At 38.9% G+C, this 17,756-nt stretch overlaps 1 long non-coding RNA gene across 1 annotated transcript; it reads right to left on the reverse strand.

Moving 5' to 3' along the window:
• Positions 1-1,514: 1,514 nt before the first annotated feature.
• LOC136222069 (uncharacterized) lies at positions 1,515-3,160 on the reverse strand. Its single transcript, XR_010685487.1, has 3 exons — positions 3,067-3,160; positions 2,057-2,139; positions 1,515-1,729 (listed from the first exon to the last, which is right to left on the reverse strand). It is a non-coding gene; the product is annotated as an uncharacterized lncRNA (long non-coding RNA).
• Between the last annotated feature and the right edge of the window lie 14,596 nt (positions 3,161-17,756).

The raw sequence follows: 17,756 nt of genomic DNA on the forward strand, positions 1-17,756 counted from the left end.
TTACATGGTTTGTCTTCCTTATCACTAATAAGAATTTTTAATCCTGTTCTACTTGTAACTCTTAAAACTGCAACATACAGTTGTCCATGGCTGAAAACCGGAGGTGGAAGATATAAGCCGACATGTGAAAGTGATTGTCCTTGACTTTTATTTATTGTCATTGCAAAACAAACCACCAAGGGATACTGTCTACGTTGGAATTTGAACGGTAATCTGATATCTGACGGTGTCAAAGAAAGTCGAGGAATGAACACTTTTTGTCCAATATTACAACCTGTAATTTGTTCGGCTTCAATAATAAATTAATAATAAAGTGAGATGTGAATTTTATATTATTTTAAATATATTTAGATTTTATTTATATATGGGATAAGGTATCAAAATAGGCCTAGGGTTTTTGGGGAAGTATCAATTTAGGCTCAACGTTCAAAATAGCACTAATATAGACTTAATTTACAACATAATATCAATTTAGGCTTAACGTTTATAATATAACATCAATTTAGCCATCACGTACAAAATAGCAACAATATAGGCTTAATGTTTACAAAATAATACGAATTTAAGCTTAACGTTTACAAAAATATATACAATTTAAGCAATGTTTCCCTATTAACTAAATAAAAAGATAACATATAAAGTTAATAGGAAAAGAATATAACTAAATAAAAAAATAACATATAAAGTTAATAGAAAAAGAATATAATATGATTAATCTAATTGTGACGTTTAACTTAAATTGCGTATATTTTGTAAACATGAAGCTTAAATTAGTATTATTTTGTAAACATTATGCCTATATTGGTGCTATTTTGTACGTGCGGGCTAAATTGATGCTATATTGTAAACGTTAAGTCTAAATTGATATTATGTTGTAAATGTGAAGCCTATATTCATGCTATTTTGAATGTTGAGCCTAAATTGGTACTTCTCCAAAAACTTTAGGCTTATTTTAGTATCTTATGTCTTTATATATTGGTAAAATGTTAGTTGACTAATTTTTATCAAAATAATCTCTACAATATTATAGGTCATTTGAATAAGGTTTATAATTTTATTTAATATTTTAATTTTAATATAAATCGTTTTGAACAAATGTTTTAGGGAAAATAATTTATTAACCCTTTTATATTGTGGATAAATAATATATTAGCCCTTTTATTTTTTGGTTAAATAATTTATTATTCGGTATAAACATACAAATAGAAAATAATAAAGTAACAGCGATTTTGTATCACACCAAGTCTGATAAAAGGATCTGTATAAAAATTTGTATAATATTGTTAAAACCAACCTAAAAGAAGGATGAATTTATCACATGTTTGTTGTTAATGGAAATGGAAACTGAAACCTAAACTCAAATTACATTAGTGCTGCTTCTCCATCTTCTTCAAGGTAAGGGTCTCGATTTCGTTTCCCACAAAATATGATGTGGAATTAACTCAGTAAAGTCTATTTAGATTATTCAAGTCAATTTTGCTTCATAAAAGTGAATCCTCTAGTAACTGTACCAACACCAAATCCTCTAGTAACTGTACCAACACCACAGTATATTGGTGTGCTCTCCATCTTCAAAAATTCACTAAGCCCTTCCCACTTGAGTTTTTGAATCCATGCTTCAGTCTCCTTGGTTGCACAAATCACATGAAGTTGTCGATTGTATACAGTGACATTTACACCTTTAGCCAGGAGCTCACAACCTCACTAATCCTTGGTTTCATAAAATCGCCTGCTAGATTACTGAACACATTATCTTATTGCCCTCCCTATGAGATATTAGGAGGGATAATCTTGGGCTTATAAAAAATTACAAAAGAACACTTCAATAGAGTTGAATAAATATTACTCTTCCTATAGATGTCAAATAAGAAGCATAATTTGATTTGAATTTTGTAAAATCTAATTATTGATTTCATTGAACTCAGGTATAGTATTATAATTAAACACATTGGTTATAAGCAGCATAATCTTGGCATTAGTAATACTGATATCTCAATATGGAGACCTGGGGGAAGAAAACTTTAGTAGTAGAAATAGGCAGAAAATCGAAGTTCACCTTGATATCATCCAATTCTGAAATAGATTGAAATAGATTCTGCACAATATCTGATCAACGGACATTGATGTGTATGAACAAATCTGCAAGATAGCTCACCATGTTATCATCCAATTAATTCTCATTCTATTTAGCTTCAGAAAGGCACGAGAAAAACAAAAATAAAAACAAAAATAACATAGGAATTTTTTCAAACATAATTGATGTATAGAAGATCCAATAAAACAATTAAACCAGTCCGGTAGAAGTAAAATTGATATTGATTAGAGATATTAAGGGTAAATCTTTACCATTTCATACGTTAGGAGTAGATATACACTTCCCCAAGAAAAATTGGACTTCATCCCTATTTTATGGAAGAATATCTGCTGTCCATTTTCCATGTCCCTTTTTCCTGTCCCTCTCTCATACAATATATTATTTTAATTAAGTGGCCGGAGGAAAGAAGAAGGGAAAGGAAATTTGGGACAGCAGATTTTCTTCCTATAAAATAGTTCGAAAATAGGTCTCACATCTCCTGCACAATAGCTTCTATTTTTTTAATAGAATTCTCTTGCACATAGCAGCAGAGAATAGCATAGACACATCAAGTTTGTTGAAGTATTTTTCTGCATAATGTAATCCAATAGCATTTTCTGCAATGCTCTAATCAGCATAAATTCAAAGAATACCTTCTCTATGTCTCCCAATACTCAACATTTTCAATTGCATCGAACAACCACATTAAGAATGCACAGAAAAGAGGAAAAACAAAGAAATTCTTCTGCAGAGAACCTGCTTATGCGAATCCCTGGAAAGAAGAAGAGAAAACTATCTCCAAAGCATGACTATAGCCCCATCAACATGCTTTGTACATCCAAATTCTTACTCAGCCTTCGGGTACTAAGTCTCTTCATCCACAAGGTCTTCTCCATGGAAATTTGTCAAACTCAACAGAAGGCAAACAAACCCAACCAAAAAAACACTTACAGAAAACTAAGAAATTCAGAGTTAAATAGATAAAAACAAACCTTGGAAAAATATCCAGTAAATGCGAGGAGAGAGAAATACAAATTTCTCCAATCCCGTGCAACAAACCCATTCACCTTCTTCTCCAAAGAAGTCATTCCTGCCAAAGAGAAATACAATAAATCAATTGATCAATCATTCAGACAGATATAAAACAAAAGAAAAAGGAAACAGAAAGGGCATGTTTACCTAATTATTTCCATTTTCTTCATCTCCATTTGTAATTTCTAACAATAATGTTCCTAAATCTGCAACAAACCCATTCACCTTCTTCTCCAAAGAAGTCATTCCTGCCAAAAAAAAGGATTGAGCCGAGTTTTGAGAGAGAAAGTTAACGAATCCCTAAATTCGATTAGGTCGAAACTGAATAGAATTCAAATTCAAAATCTATAAATAACAAAATTAATTGAAAACAGAGAACAAAAACAACAGTGAGGAAACATAATCAAACAAAAATAAAGGGTTGCCTGAATTATTTCAGGTTTGTTCATCTCCATTTCTAGCTTTCTCTTCAATTTTCCGTTCCTGTTGTTTCACTTCTGCTTGCTCAACTTCTCGTATAAACAGGAAAAAAAAACCAGTAGATAAGAGATTTGCTAAAAAGAAACATATGGAATAAAAGAAATTGAAGGAGAATAGAGTGTGGAAAAAAAATTAAGGTGAACAACAGTTCATCAAGCAGTTGAGGCAAAAGAGAATGGAGTAAGATTGAGGGAGGGAATGCGGAGAGGTTCAGTTATTGGGAAAGAGACGTTTTAAATTAGGGTGAAATAAAAATAATTGAAAAAGAGAAATATAATAAAAATTTAAGAATTTGACACATCAGCTGGAGGGGGCCAGGAGGACAAGGAATCCAATCTGGTCTCTAATCTCGGCACTCTTATATATCGTGGTCAAGCTCATTAGAGTAGTGGCAGATTTAGGATTTACTGTTTGCAGTGGTCTCTCGTGATTTATGGGTGCTAAATTGAAGTTTCGTATACAGTTTTAATGGAACTTTCAACGTTTTTCGACGATCAGTGGGTGTTCAAACTTCCTTAGCTCCCTCTGGATCCGTCCCAGTTGATGAGATGAGATAATCTCGTCTTATCAATGGAAGAACAATCCACTCATTAGCATAATTTGATGTGAGCACTTTATTGACCATGTTTGTATGATGCATACCATCAATAGTCAATATTGCATGCTTGTATTCACTCTTTATTTAAGGTTTAATACATCAAGAGCTTTTTAAACTTGTCCAAAAATATTGATTGGTCCTGAACTTATGTAATATCTCATTAGTCTTCTCAACTTGCTTAAAATAGCCTATTAGCTATCTAGATTTGTTTAAAATGATCTATTGGCCCACACACTCTCTTATGGTGATGCATTCACCTTCTGAACTTGTTTAAAGTGATATATATTTTAATTTGTCTAAATTCTTAATTAAACTTAAAAAACAAAAGCGTAATTCGTGATTCTATGTCTTTAAAACAAATTAACTTTCTGTTTTATACATCTTCATGACGTTTTTATAGATTTAGGGACTTAATCATTACATTTTAAGCAAGTTAATGGGCTAATAAGACATCATGTAAATTCAAAGGACTATCAAACTTTTGTGGTGGGGCGCAATGCTCATACGCCCTACCTTGTGGTGGGGCATGATGTACACACGCCCCACCACAAGGTGGACACAATGTGCACACATTCCGTACCCAGAAAATAGAATTTTGGAGTTTAGGACCCGAAATATTGGCGAATTTGATCGTAATGGAATCTAATGTTCGTTAGTTAACATTCGCAGATTCTGTTAAAAGACTTCGGAGGTGACAGTGTCGTCGATTACAGCGGGGAATTTTATCCTCTAAAAGCGTTTGAAATATATTAGGAAGCTGTTAACTGGGCAAAACAGACGGCGATTCGTCTTGGCTTCGAGTTAACTATAGCTTCTCACAAGACATGATGTAAATTAAAATGGATATTGGTTAAATGTGTCCGTGGTATAAAGAATACCCAAAGGGATATGGATATGAAGGATGTAATACGGAGGAATACGAAAACAAAATATTATGGTTGCAAATTCCAGGTGAATGTTCTAGGAATCACTGAATTAGGGGGTTGGGTGGTAAATGGTGTTGCTAGAGAGAGAGGACAACACAATAATGGATTGGTTGTATATCGTCAGGGATATCGACAGAAGAGTGGACTAAGTCCCGCTTCAAAAAAAATTGTGCGTCAAATGAGTGCAGCTCAAGTAAAGTCTTGTGCTATTTTTGCAGCGATTAAAGAAAAACACCCTGAGGATAACCCGACCCAAAGACATGTGTATAATTACAGGGAAAAAATAAGGACTAAGAGTTTTGAGGGTCGGGATATAATCAGTCAGTTTTATCGGCTTGCTATAGATATGGATTACATACATTGGACGCAAGCGGATCCGGATAGCAATGTTGTGACTCACCTCTTTATGGCACATCATACTTCGATCACCTTGTTTTGATCCTAATACTTGTTTGTTGGCATGGATTCAACATATAAAAAAACAAGTATAAAATGCAATTTTTTTAGATCATTGGAATAGCGCCTTCTAACAAGAATTTCTTGATTGCCTATGCAATTATGAAGGATGAGACTGAGGGTAGTTATATGTGGGTTTTAGAAAAAATGAGGCTTTTGATCGAAGGTGATGTTCATCCGACAACCATTACTATTGATCAGGAGTTATGATTGATGAGACCGGTTAGTGCGGTTTTTCCAGAAACTCATTATTTGTTGTGTACGTGGCATATTAATAAAGATATGGAGGATAGAGTGGGCAAATTGATTGCAATGAAGGATTTTGGAGAAATTTTTAAGAATACCAAATGGAAAAAAAAATAATGGAAGCTGCCGACAGTAGCCGAATATGAGGAGACAGTGAGAAGCATGAAGAATACTACTGCCAAATGGTCTCGTGTGATACAGTATGTGGAGACCACATGGCTAGTGCATAAGGAGAAGTTCTGTCTAGCATAGACGAACAATGTGTTGCACTTAGGAAACATAACATAACAACATGTCAAGTAAAGAGTGCACATGCACATTTGAAGCATTGGTTGAATTCATCTACCGGAGCACTCGATACAGTGTGGACGAATGTGCACAAAGACATTGAGGCTCAGATTGATGCGATCAACTAAGATATTTTTTCTGTTATAAATTTAATCTTTTTAATTGTAATAAATTAGTTTTGTAATGTTTTACTGTATATAACTAGATACTCACTTGAGGACTCGAGACGAAGATCTGCAGTGTCTCATTGCGTAGTTCCTTTCACTTACCTCAATTTAAATGTTTCACATTATTGTTTGCGTGTACTGTATGATGAGATGATGTGTATACGCGGATTGAGTGTGGATGTGTTTAGTGATTGCGGATGTGTGTTGCCCATGACTCATGGTATTCCTTGTGCATGTGAAATTAAAAAAAACATATTGATTCGAATACGCCGGTTAGTGTGGACCACATCCATCATTTTTGGAGAACTCTTGCTTTTGATGGTTTGAGTGACATACCAGCTACTGCTCCCCTAGATGGGGATGGGTCCGAGGATCACCAGTTTTTTCACTCTCTTGTGAAAAAGGTCGACAAATTAGATCTTGCAATGGTGCGTAGCATATCTGTGTACATACATGACCAAATTAACCCGGATCAAGACAGTTACAAAGAACCCGAGGTCAAAGATACAGTTAGGGATAGACCAAATGGGAGTTCATCTACGAAGCGCAATCCGAGTGCATGGGAGTATAGTCAGGGTGCACGTGGTCGTGCTCGGTCTTCTACTTCGAGGAGTAATCGTAGTCGAGGCCGAAGCTCATCGTCCTCTATACATAACAATGAGATGTCGGGTATTTATTATTTTCATAATAAATAAGTTCATGTTAAAGTAAATATATTACCACTGACGAATTTCATATATTCATATTTGCAGCCGGATTTAATGCGGATATCAGTAGATACCATCACTTATATAGGGTTCAAGGACTCATCGTACCATTTATTACTGGATACCTAGATATTGTATCAGATGGTAACTGTGGATTTAGTGTTTTATCCGATGTCATCACAAATAATCAGAAGGAGTGGAAGTTGGTGAGAGCACGTATAGAAAATGAGGTGCGAACCCACCGCGATCTGTATGAGCCAGTGTTCCGGTACCGAGTAGATGATGCACTCACGCGTATTAGATGGACAAGAGCGGGGTGTGGTGAATGCCGTGATATGTTGAAACACCTTTCTACATAATTTTGATTTGACAAAATTGTTTAAGTATAAATTAGAATACATATTCTAAACACACTAAGTTTAAATGCGTTGATTTATTCTACTAATGTGTTTGTTCAATGTTGAGTATAAATGTTATAAGTCATAAGGATTGGAAGGCCCAAGCCCAATACGGAAGCCAAGGCCCAAGTCAAACAACTCAGTACACTCGGCCCGCGTATGTCAAGACGTTGTCGTTTTGGACAAAAACGAAACTCAGCAAACGGAAGGATCTAGAAGACCTTCAGGAACAACTTCACAATGAAGCTGCTGAGTAGTCTCGACAAAGCGTACAAGACAGCAGACCGGCAGAGGAAAACTTCCAGACAAAGTGTTTCCTCTTTTAGCAAAGTTCAAACGACACAGTATGCTGTCCAGTTGACTTTACCATAAAAGGAGAGACCATCTGCTGTGCTGACCGAGGACAGAAGATACACGATTGTGATTGGCCAAGAGCTCTGTGCAAGTCATGATGACAACGACACATAGCCGTTTCCCTCCAACGGTTATTTCGAAATTCGAAATGACCGAATGGCCAGACGTCTCTATAAATAGTGCCATCACAAGCTTCACTAAACACAGAACTTGATCAAGCCATTACGCTGTCCAAATCTCTATAAGTTCTGCAAGCAAGAAGCAAAGCAAAATTCTTACACTACAAAGTCTATTCATTTGTGTAAAAGTCTAGAGTGATTGTTTTTCAATCATCTAAGGTGTTCTAGCAATTGTTGTTTAGGACAAAATCTTTATCATTTCTAGAAGTAGAAAGGAGAGGCTGAGTACTCGGTTTTAAGTACTCAGCGGAGAGATTAGGATTGAGTAGAAGTATAGAGGAAGGTACTCTTGTCATACTCAATTGCTGATATTGTAAAAGGTTTGAGGCTCTACCTTTAAAGAGCTCAGTAGAGGATTTGAAATCTCGGAGGTGTTCCGGGGACAGGACGTAGGCTTAGAAGAAGCCGAACCTGGATAAATTTGCTGAGTGAAGTATTTCTAAACCTTAACGCCTTACTCATATTGCTTGCTTAAAACAAACTAAAACTGACCAAGTAAAAGAGGTCAAGCTGAGTTGTGCGCTACCAATGAGAAGGTTCAGGAATAGACTCAAAGTGCTATTTCCTGACCTAAGCAACGAAGCTGTCCTAGTCACTAGTTGACTAAGTCAGTGTCTTGCTGTGTGCTAAGTGCCGCTGTTAGATAAACTTTTCTTAAAGAAAAGAAATCTGCCTAAATTAGTTTAAAAAGGTAAAATAGTTCCTAACCCCCCCCCCCCCTTGGAACTATATTTGCAACCTTACAAGGGACCAACAAGTGGTATCAGAGCCTAAAAGCTCACTACTAAAGGTCTAACAACCTTGAGTTGATCCATACCATGGGCGAAAACAGCACTCGGTTTCTCCCTGGAAACCAGACAACTCAGATATTACCTGAGGGGCTGTCCATTACCAGGCCTCCCCTATTCTTCGGGTCAAACTATACCTTTTGGAAGAATAGGATGAAAAACTTCATTCAAGCTACAAACATGAGTGCCTGGCTATCTATAGTCCAAGGCCCGTTTGTACCTGTGAAAGTTGTTACTGGCCAGTCAGTTGTTAAAGCTGAGGTAGAATGGACAGAGGATGATCTTAAGAAGCTTCAAAACCATGCTTCGGCTATCAATATGCTTCACTTTGCGCTCGATGCTGCAGAATATAACAAAATCTCAGGTTGTGAGTCGGCACAAGAGATCTGGAAAAAGCTGGAAGTCACCTACGAGGGAACAAACAAAGTAAAAGAATCCAAGATGAATCAGCAGATGAGACTGTACGAGCTGTTCGAGATGAACAATGATGAGGGCATTTCAGACATGAACGCAAGGTTCACCAACATCATTAATGAGCTCAAGAGACTTGGGAAAATCTTCACTGAGGAAGAACAAGTCAAAAAGATACTCAGGAGTCTTCCAAAAGACTAGCAAGCAAAGAAGACAGCAGTTGAGGAAGCTCAGGATTTAACCACCTACAAATATGACGAACTCATCAGTTCATTGCTGACCCATGAGATATCAATGAAGAACTTTGAGGTGAAGGAAAAATCTGATGACAAGAAGCAGAAGTCACTTGTCATGAAGGCTGACTCCACTGACGGGAGTTCAACTGATGATGAGGAGATGGCTATGTTCACAAGAAAGATGAAGAGGCTGTTCAGGAAGAACGACAAATATTCCAAAAAGCCTTACAAAAAGTTTGATAAGTATAAGGCTGACTCAAGCGACAGCAAATATAGAAAGGACAGCTCAAAGCCCATTACATGCTTTGAGTGCCACCAAGATGGCCATATTAAGTCAAACTGCCCCACGCTGAGGAAAGACAAGAAAAGTGGGAAGAAGGCAATGGTGGCTACTTGGAGTGACAGTGATGAATCTTCATCAACAGAAACTGAGGCCACCGAGTCAACGAAGATATGCTTTATGGCTGACGAACTAGCTGAGCCATGCATTTCTGAGCATGCTGACCAATCTGATGAGTCAGATAATGAAGAGCAATCTAATGAGGTAATCTCACTCTCTCAACTCAGAAATGAAATGGGTAACGCCCTGAGTGATCTCTGTACACTTGTTAAAAAGTGTAATAGGAAGATTAAAGCACTCAGCCGGCGCTGTGATGAAGTAGAAGAGGTCAAACTGAGTGACCTCAGATACCTTCTTCAAGACAACTCAGTTTTGCATGAAAATATGAAAATCATTCATGAGTCTGTCTCTGAAGTCCAGTCAGTTTCAAAGAAACTGAGGAAGGATGTCACAACCATTCAGAACCAATTAAAGGTTCCAAACAAAAACAATTTTCCGCTGAGAACTCAGTATCAAGGTACACAGTACCAAGGTACTCAGCAGAGAAGAAATCCCCAGTGAAAAGTCCAATGTGATTTTTATGGGAAGTTAGGACACACTACTAAAGTGTGCTGGCACGCTCAACACTGGGGTGCTGATAAGTCAGTAAAAAATCCTAAACAGAAGGTCAGTTGTGACTTCTGTGGAAAGAATGGCCATACTGTCCATGTATGCCGCCATAAAATAAAATATGATGCTATACCTGTTGCACCTAACAAGTCAGGACCCAAAAAGAGTTGGGTACCTAAAAGTAACTAGTTACAATGCAGGTAAGCCTGAGATGTGCCGAGAAGTCAAAGATGTGGTATATTGACAGCGCATGCTCAAGGCATATGACGGGTGATGAAACTCAGTTCATCACGTTTGAACGTAAACGAGGAGGGAGTGTAAGTTTTGGAGACAACAAGAAGGGTAAGATAGTAGGTTCAGGAACCGTCGGAGGTAACCCTACTATTGAATCTGTCTCCCTAGTCAGCGGGCTCAAATATAACTTACTCAGCGTAGCTCAGCTATGTGACAATGGGAGAAAAGTTATATTTGATGCTACTGGATGTAAAATATACGAGGGTAAAACTAATGAGTTAATCTTAACTGCCCCTCGGATAGACAATGTCTTTATGCTAAACCTCGAAAAGAAGTTTTCAAAAACTGTATGCTTAGTCACAAAGGAAGAAAATTCCTGGCTATGGCACAGGAGACTTGGTCATGTAAGCATGGACCTCCTGGCCAAATTAGCAAGAAAGCAATTGGTTGAGGGACTGCCTGAACTTAAATTTCAAAAAGATCAATTATGCCATGCCTGCCAAGCTGGAAAACAAACCAAGCAATCTTTTCAAAGTAAAAACATTGTCTCAACTAAGCGTCCGTTAGAAATGCTACACTTGGATCTCTTTGGTCCAGTCCAGCCGCTGAGTCTGGGTGGAAGAAGGTTTTCCTTGGTTATTGTAAATGATTTCTCTCGGTACACATGGGTTATCCTGCTGACCAGTAAGGATGAGACCTTTGAGACATTTTCAAACTTGGTTAGAAAAATTGAAAATGAGAAAGACCTAAAATTAACTCATATCCGTAGTGATAATGGTGGAGAATTCAAGAACCAGAAGTTTGTTGAATTCTGTGAAGCCAGCGGCATTGACCACAATTTCTCTGCTCCTAGAACGCCTCAGCAAAATGGGGTTGTTGAAAGGAAGAACAGAACTCTGGTTGAGATTGCTAGGACAATGCTGGATGAGCATAGGCTTCCAAAGTATTTTTGGGGAGAAGCTGTCAACACAGCATGCTATATTCTGAATAGGGCTTTAGTTAGACCTATACTTAAGAAAACCCCATATGAACTTTGGAAAGGACGAAAGCCCAACATTGGATACTTTCGTGCCTTTGGCTGTAGGTGTTTTATTTTAAATACCAAAGTTAGCTTAGCCAAATTTGATTCAAAAGCTGATGAGGCTATCTTTCTAGGCTACTCAACAAACAGCAAAGCATACAGAGTTTTTAATAAGAGAACTCAAGTATTAGAAGAATCTATACATGTGCAATTCGATGAAACTAACCCTGCAGGAAGATACCAGCCGCTGACAGAAGATGAACCAAACTCAGCACCTGCTGATCAAGAACCAGCCACTGAGTCCTTCATAAAACGGCTGACCAAAAGTAAGAGTGAACCTAAAATTACTTTCACTGACCCATCTACTTCTGCAGAGAATGTTGAAACATAGATAGATCAAGACACATGTCTACCAAAGGAGATAAGAGTTCCAAGAGGGCATTCAGAAAATGCAATTCTTGACTCAGCTGGAAATACGCTGATGACAAGAAATCAACTAAGGAAATATCTCGGCAATGTAGCTTTTGTCTCAGTACTTGAGCCGAAGAACTTTGCCGAAGCTGAGGATGACGAATTCTGGATGAATGCCATGCAAGAGGAACTCAATCAGTTCAGGAGGAATAATGTATGGGAGTTAGTGCCACATCCTAGGAGCCAAAAGACCATTGGAACAAGATGGGTCTTCAGGAACAAGCTAGATGAGCAAGGAAACGTAGTCAGAAACAAGGCAAGACTTATAGCTCAGGGCTACAGTCAGCAAGAAGGTATAGACTACGGTGAGACCTTTGCCCCAGTGGCAAGGCTAGAAGCTATTAGGATTTTATGTGCATAAATGATTATTGGATGCTGAATGAATTACATGCTGAATGATTCATTGTTTGCTGAGTATGTCATTGAAACTGACTGAATATACAATACTGAGTAATCTTGCACACTGAGTAAATTAGTTTCGAACTTGAACTTAAAATCATCCTTAAATAATGCACTGATCTCTCAGAATATCAAACGCTTGACATTCTAAATACTGAGTGATTAATCCGTTAGCATAAATTCCAAGCACGCGTATAACCTAGGATGACGTATTCGCCGTAATGTGTCATAAATGCCAGGATCCCTGTCGGTACATGATCCCAAGGCAACTGACATATGGATTTGGTTAAGATCCACACCGTTCAACTCGTCTATAAATCATGGGCAATTCCCCATCTTTTACTCCTTACGCTCAACAAATCTTTAAGGCTACGAAATCACCCAAATTTCTCTCTCTCAAATACCTCTATTCTCTCCATCTTAGAAGCATGACTAAGCTATCCTTCAACGTCTCCGGTGCCGGCCAAAATAAGTCCAGCTCCGATGAACCTTCACGAAACCCTTCCACCTCTAGCAAGGGTAAAACTGATCAAAACTCTGAAAAAGAGAAAGCTGTGAAAATACGAACCTACTCCAAAGTCTTCGAAAGTGTTCTCGAATGGAAAGTTGAGCCCTCCAGATGGGTTTCTGAGCACTTCGTCCAACATGAACAACCGTTTGCCGAATGGATTGCAAAGAACGAATGGACTGGGCTGTTCTCCGTCAGAGATGAAACGTATCCTGACCTGGTAAGGGAGTTTTACCACAATCTCATGGTTGCCAATGACTCCCCTGACTATCTAAGCACTAAAGTAAAAGGAAAGACGATCTTCATCAACCCTCTGTACTTGGGAAATCTCCTCCAACTTAAAACTGAGGGAGTGAGGTTGAGGAAGTCTGGAGATCAGGACAAGACCGACTACGTCCATACTTTCTGCAAACCTGAGGGTCACTCAGGCGAGATCTCAGCATCTTCAATGGGACAGCACCAAAAGATGGCTCACTACCTGCTGAGCTACTTCATTTACCCTAAGATAAACTGCACGACCTCAGCAACGAACTTTGAACAGTGCTTCATATGGCACATGCTGACGTACACCCCCATCAACATGCCCGTCTTCCTAGTTGCTGGGTTCCTACGTAGCACGGGTACAATGAGGTTGGGATCAATCATTACCAGGATCCTCATCGACCACAAGATTGACCTTGAAGGCGAGGAATCTTTCAAAGGAACCGAAATCACAGCGGCCTCGCTGAGGGCACTGAAATATGGGCAGCCTTTGAAGAAAGGAAAAGCTGCTGCTGCTGCTGGCCAAGCTGATCAGACTGAGGAGACTATAGCTGAGCCTAAGAAAGGGCAAAGAACTAAGGCCCCAGCTTCTCGTAAGAGAAAATCTGCTGAGACACCTAATGTTGTGTCTCCAGCAAAGAGGCAGAGGTCAGCTGGAAAGTCAGCTGAGAAGAGAAGCAGGCAAGATGAGCCTAACACTGAGGCAGCTGCTGAGCTCCCTCAGAAGAAGCAGAAGTCTTCAACACAGGCCCCTCTCGACGTCATACCGACGGATTTTATTGTACCGGGTGATTCTCACTTCACTCAATGTCAAGGCACTAATGCTGAGGGAACTGAAGTCCAGTTAGATGATCACTTCATCTCCCAAGTTGAGGAAGAACTTGATGGAGATAATACTGAGGAAGAAAAAGAAGATGATGAAACCAGCGGTCAGAATGACGCTGAGGAGTCTGAAGAATATGCCAGCGAAATTGAAGCTGAGGACGCTGACACTGGGTTAGCAGGTGGTGCTGTGCAGACTGACACTGAGTTGGCTACGGGAGTTGAACAAGTTGAAGAGCAAGCTGACCAGATTCAGACTGAGCAAAAGGAACCTTCTCCTACTCACTCAATAGAACCTGCTCATCATACCACTCCACCACATAGAAGGCGAAAACTGGTTAAGGCCAGTGAGGTAATAGTCAGTGACCCTCCTGTGCAACCACCATCCATTCCTCAACTTGTCCTCTCCAAGACAACAAAGGATCCTTCTACCGTCCAATTAAAATTTTTCAAATGGCCCACAACTTCCTCTACTACAACGCCGTTGGAAAAACAAGCCTCTGTTTCTTCTCAACAGGAACATGCCGAGCATAACACTTCAACCACTTCTACAAGTCAGGTTGAACCAAGCACTGCCCATGCTGTTTCCTCAAGCATAATTCTGACTCCTCATCCCTCTGCCGTCAGCACAGACAGTGTTCGGGTTATGACTTCCATCATCAACAACCTCTCTGCTGATCAATCAAACTTACCTCCAACTCAAGTGCAGATTGAGCCAAGTCATCCAGTCACTGACCAGGGTATTCCTTTCACCCCACTTTCTTCTGGTCATACTGATGTACATCGGGATACCACTGAGTCCGGCAAAAAGCTCCTTGACTCAGTGCAAGCACTCATCCACGATCTTCAACATTTCGCTTCGCCTACTGCTGGATCTTCAATTCCTGCCGCAACTCAGCTCTCTCAAGTCACTCTACTTCTCAACGAAGTCAAGGGACTCAAGGATTTGCTGAATGTCGTCCTGTCATTACAAGCCCAGCAAGCTAAGCAGGATTCCATTGCTAAGTTGGCAGAGATACAACTGTCAACAATTCAACATCTGAACTCACTCCATCAGCAAGTTCAGAAGTTATCTGCTGTGAACACTGACTATGCCACTTCCTCAGAACTCAAGATGCTCTTTGCTCAGCTTCATACTGAGCAACTTAAGACAAATGAGCAAATGGTATCCTATAGTCAGTGCTCAGTCGAGCAAATTGGTGAGGCCATTCGGCTCCTTAATCTCAACAAGCAAGAGATGGATACTGACTCGATGAAGCAAAATGAGTTGCTATCTCTTGCACGGAAATCCTTCACTCACATCCGTCATAACAATATCCAGCATCATCATTATGACTCAGCACTCTTAAAAACCTTCCACCAAGTCTTTGCTGGTCTCACTGAAGCTCTCATTTGGCAAGCCAAAGCACAAGCCTTCAGTGTGAATATGCTCAGTGCTGCTGATCTTCATATACCAGTCGAAGTATCCGCTGATGGCGTTGGCATTTTTGATGGGCTAAATGAAAGTGCTGACAAACTCAAAGAGCTTTCACAAGAACTGACTCGCGCTATCTTAACCGATGCGTTTAAGCTCCCTGAAGTTGACAAAACGGGGGAGAAAGCGCAAGCTGCTAGAGCTCAGCATGAGCAACGTCAGTACAAGTGAAGTCAGTCACAGGGCAAGAAAAAGAAATAGTTAGGCTAGGTCTTAATTTTTGCTAATTTATTTTTGCTGTGCAACTGCTGACTTCTATCAATATATCATACTTCCTTTTCTTATTCCAATACTGAGTTATGATATATGCTATTAAGTACTGAGTTATTATGTATCTTCGTTTATATCAGCTATGCTTAACACTTATAATATTTATTGACTAAATGATATGCTGATAACATGTTTGACATCATACTATGATCTTATGAAACATTCTGATAAAGAACTCATTGAACAATAATTTGCTCAGCGCGCTCTGTCACTATATATTACTTTCGCTGAATTCTGAGTAAAATAGAATATGACCCATAAGCTGACCTATACCTGAAATCTGATCTTAGACTTATTCAGTTAAACCTTAGAATGTTTAGAATAAAACTAAGTCCGTAGTTCAGTCCTTACGGGGGAGTTCACTTAATTAAAAAGGTCAACTATCATGGGGGAGCTCATACTGAGTTCCTTGCTTAACAGTTTTGCCAACATCAAAATGGGGGAGTTTGTTGAAACACCTTTCTACATAATTTTGATTTGACAAAATTGTTTAAGTATAAATTAGAATACATATTCTAAACACACTAAGTTTAAATGCGTTGATTTATTCTACTAATGTGTTTGTTCAATGTTGAGTATAAATGTTATAAGTCATAAGGATTAGAAGGCCCAAGCCCAATACGGAAGCCAAGGCCCAAGTCAAACAACTCAGTACACTCGGCCCGCGTATGTCAAGACGTTGTCGTTTTGGACAAAAACGCAACTCAGCAAACGGAAGGATCTAGAAGACCTTCAGGAACAACTTCACAATGAAGCTGCTGAGTAGTCTCGACAAAGCGTACAAGACAGCAGACCGGCAGAGGAAAACTTCCAGACAAAGTGTTTCCTCTTTTAGCAAAGTTCAGACGACACAGTATGCTGTCCAGTTGACTTTACCATAAAAGGAGAGACCATCTGCTGTGCTGACCGAGGACAGAAGATACACGATTGTGATTGGCCAAGAGCTTTGTGCAAGTTAGGATGACAACGACACATAGCCGTTTCCCTCCAACGGTTATTTCAAAATTCGAAATGACCGAATGGCCAGACGTCTCTATAAATAATGCCATCACAAGCTTCACTAAACACAGAACTTGATCAAGCCATTACGCTGTCCAAATCTCTACAAGTTCTGCAAGCAAGAAGCAAAGCAAAATTCTTACACTACAAAGTCTATTCATTTGTGTAAAAGTCTAGAGTGATTGTTTTTCAATCATCTAAGGTGATTGGCCAAGAGCTTTGTGCAAGTTAGGATGACAACGACACATAGCCGTTTCCCTCCAACGGTTATTTCAAAATTCGAAATGACCGAATGGCCAGACGTCTCTATAAATAATGCCATCACAAGCTTCACTAAACACAGAACTTGATCAAGCCATTACGCTGTCCAAATCTCTACAAGTTCTGCAAGCAAGAAGCAAAGCAAAATTCTTACACTACAAAGTCTATTCATTTGTGTAAAAGTCTAGAGTGATTGTTTTTCAATCATCTAAGGTGTTCTAGCAATTGTTGTTTAGGACAAAATCTTTATCATTTCTAGAAGTAGAAAGGAGAGGCTGAGTACTCGGTTTTAAGTACTCAGCGGAGAGATTAGGATTGAGTAGAAGTATAGAGGAAGGTACTCTTGTCATACTCAATTGCTGATATTGTAAAAGGTTTGAGGCTCTACCTTTAAAGAGCTCAGTAGAGGATTTGAAATCTCGGAGGTGTTCCGGGGACAGGACGTAGGCTTAGAAGAAGCCGAACCTGGATAAATCTGCTTAGTGAAGTATTTCTAAACCTTAACGCCTTACTCATATTGCTTGCTTAAAACAAACTAAAACTGACTAAGTAAAAGAGGTCAAGCTGAGTTGTGCGCTACCAACGAGAAGGTTCAGGAATAGACTCAAAGTGCTATTTCCTGACCTAAGCAACGAAGCTGTCCTAGTCACTAGTTGACTAAGTCAGTGTCTTGCTGTGTGCTAAGTGCCGCTGTTAGATAAACTTTTCTTAAAGAAAAGAAATCTGCCTAAATTAGTTTAAAAAGGT

The sequence above is a fragment of the Euphorbia lathyris genome, chromosome 3, assembly GCF_963576675.1.
Source record: "Euphorbia lathyris chromosome 3, ddEupLath1.1, whole genome shotgun sequence".
NCBI classification, from domain to species: domain Eukaryota; kingdom Viridiplantae; phylum Streptophyta; class Magnoliopsida; order Malpighiales; family Euphorbiaceae; genus Euphorbia; species Euphorbia lathyris.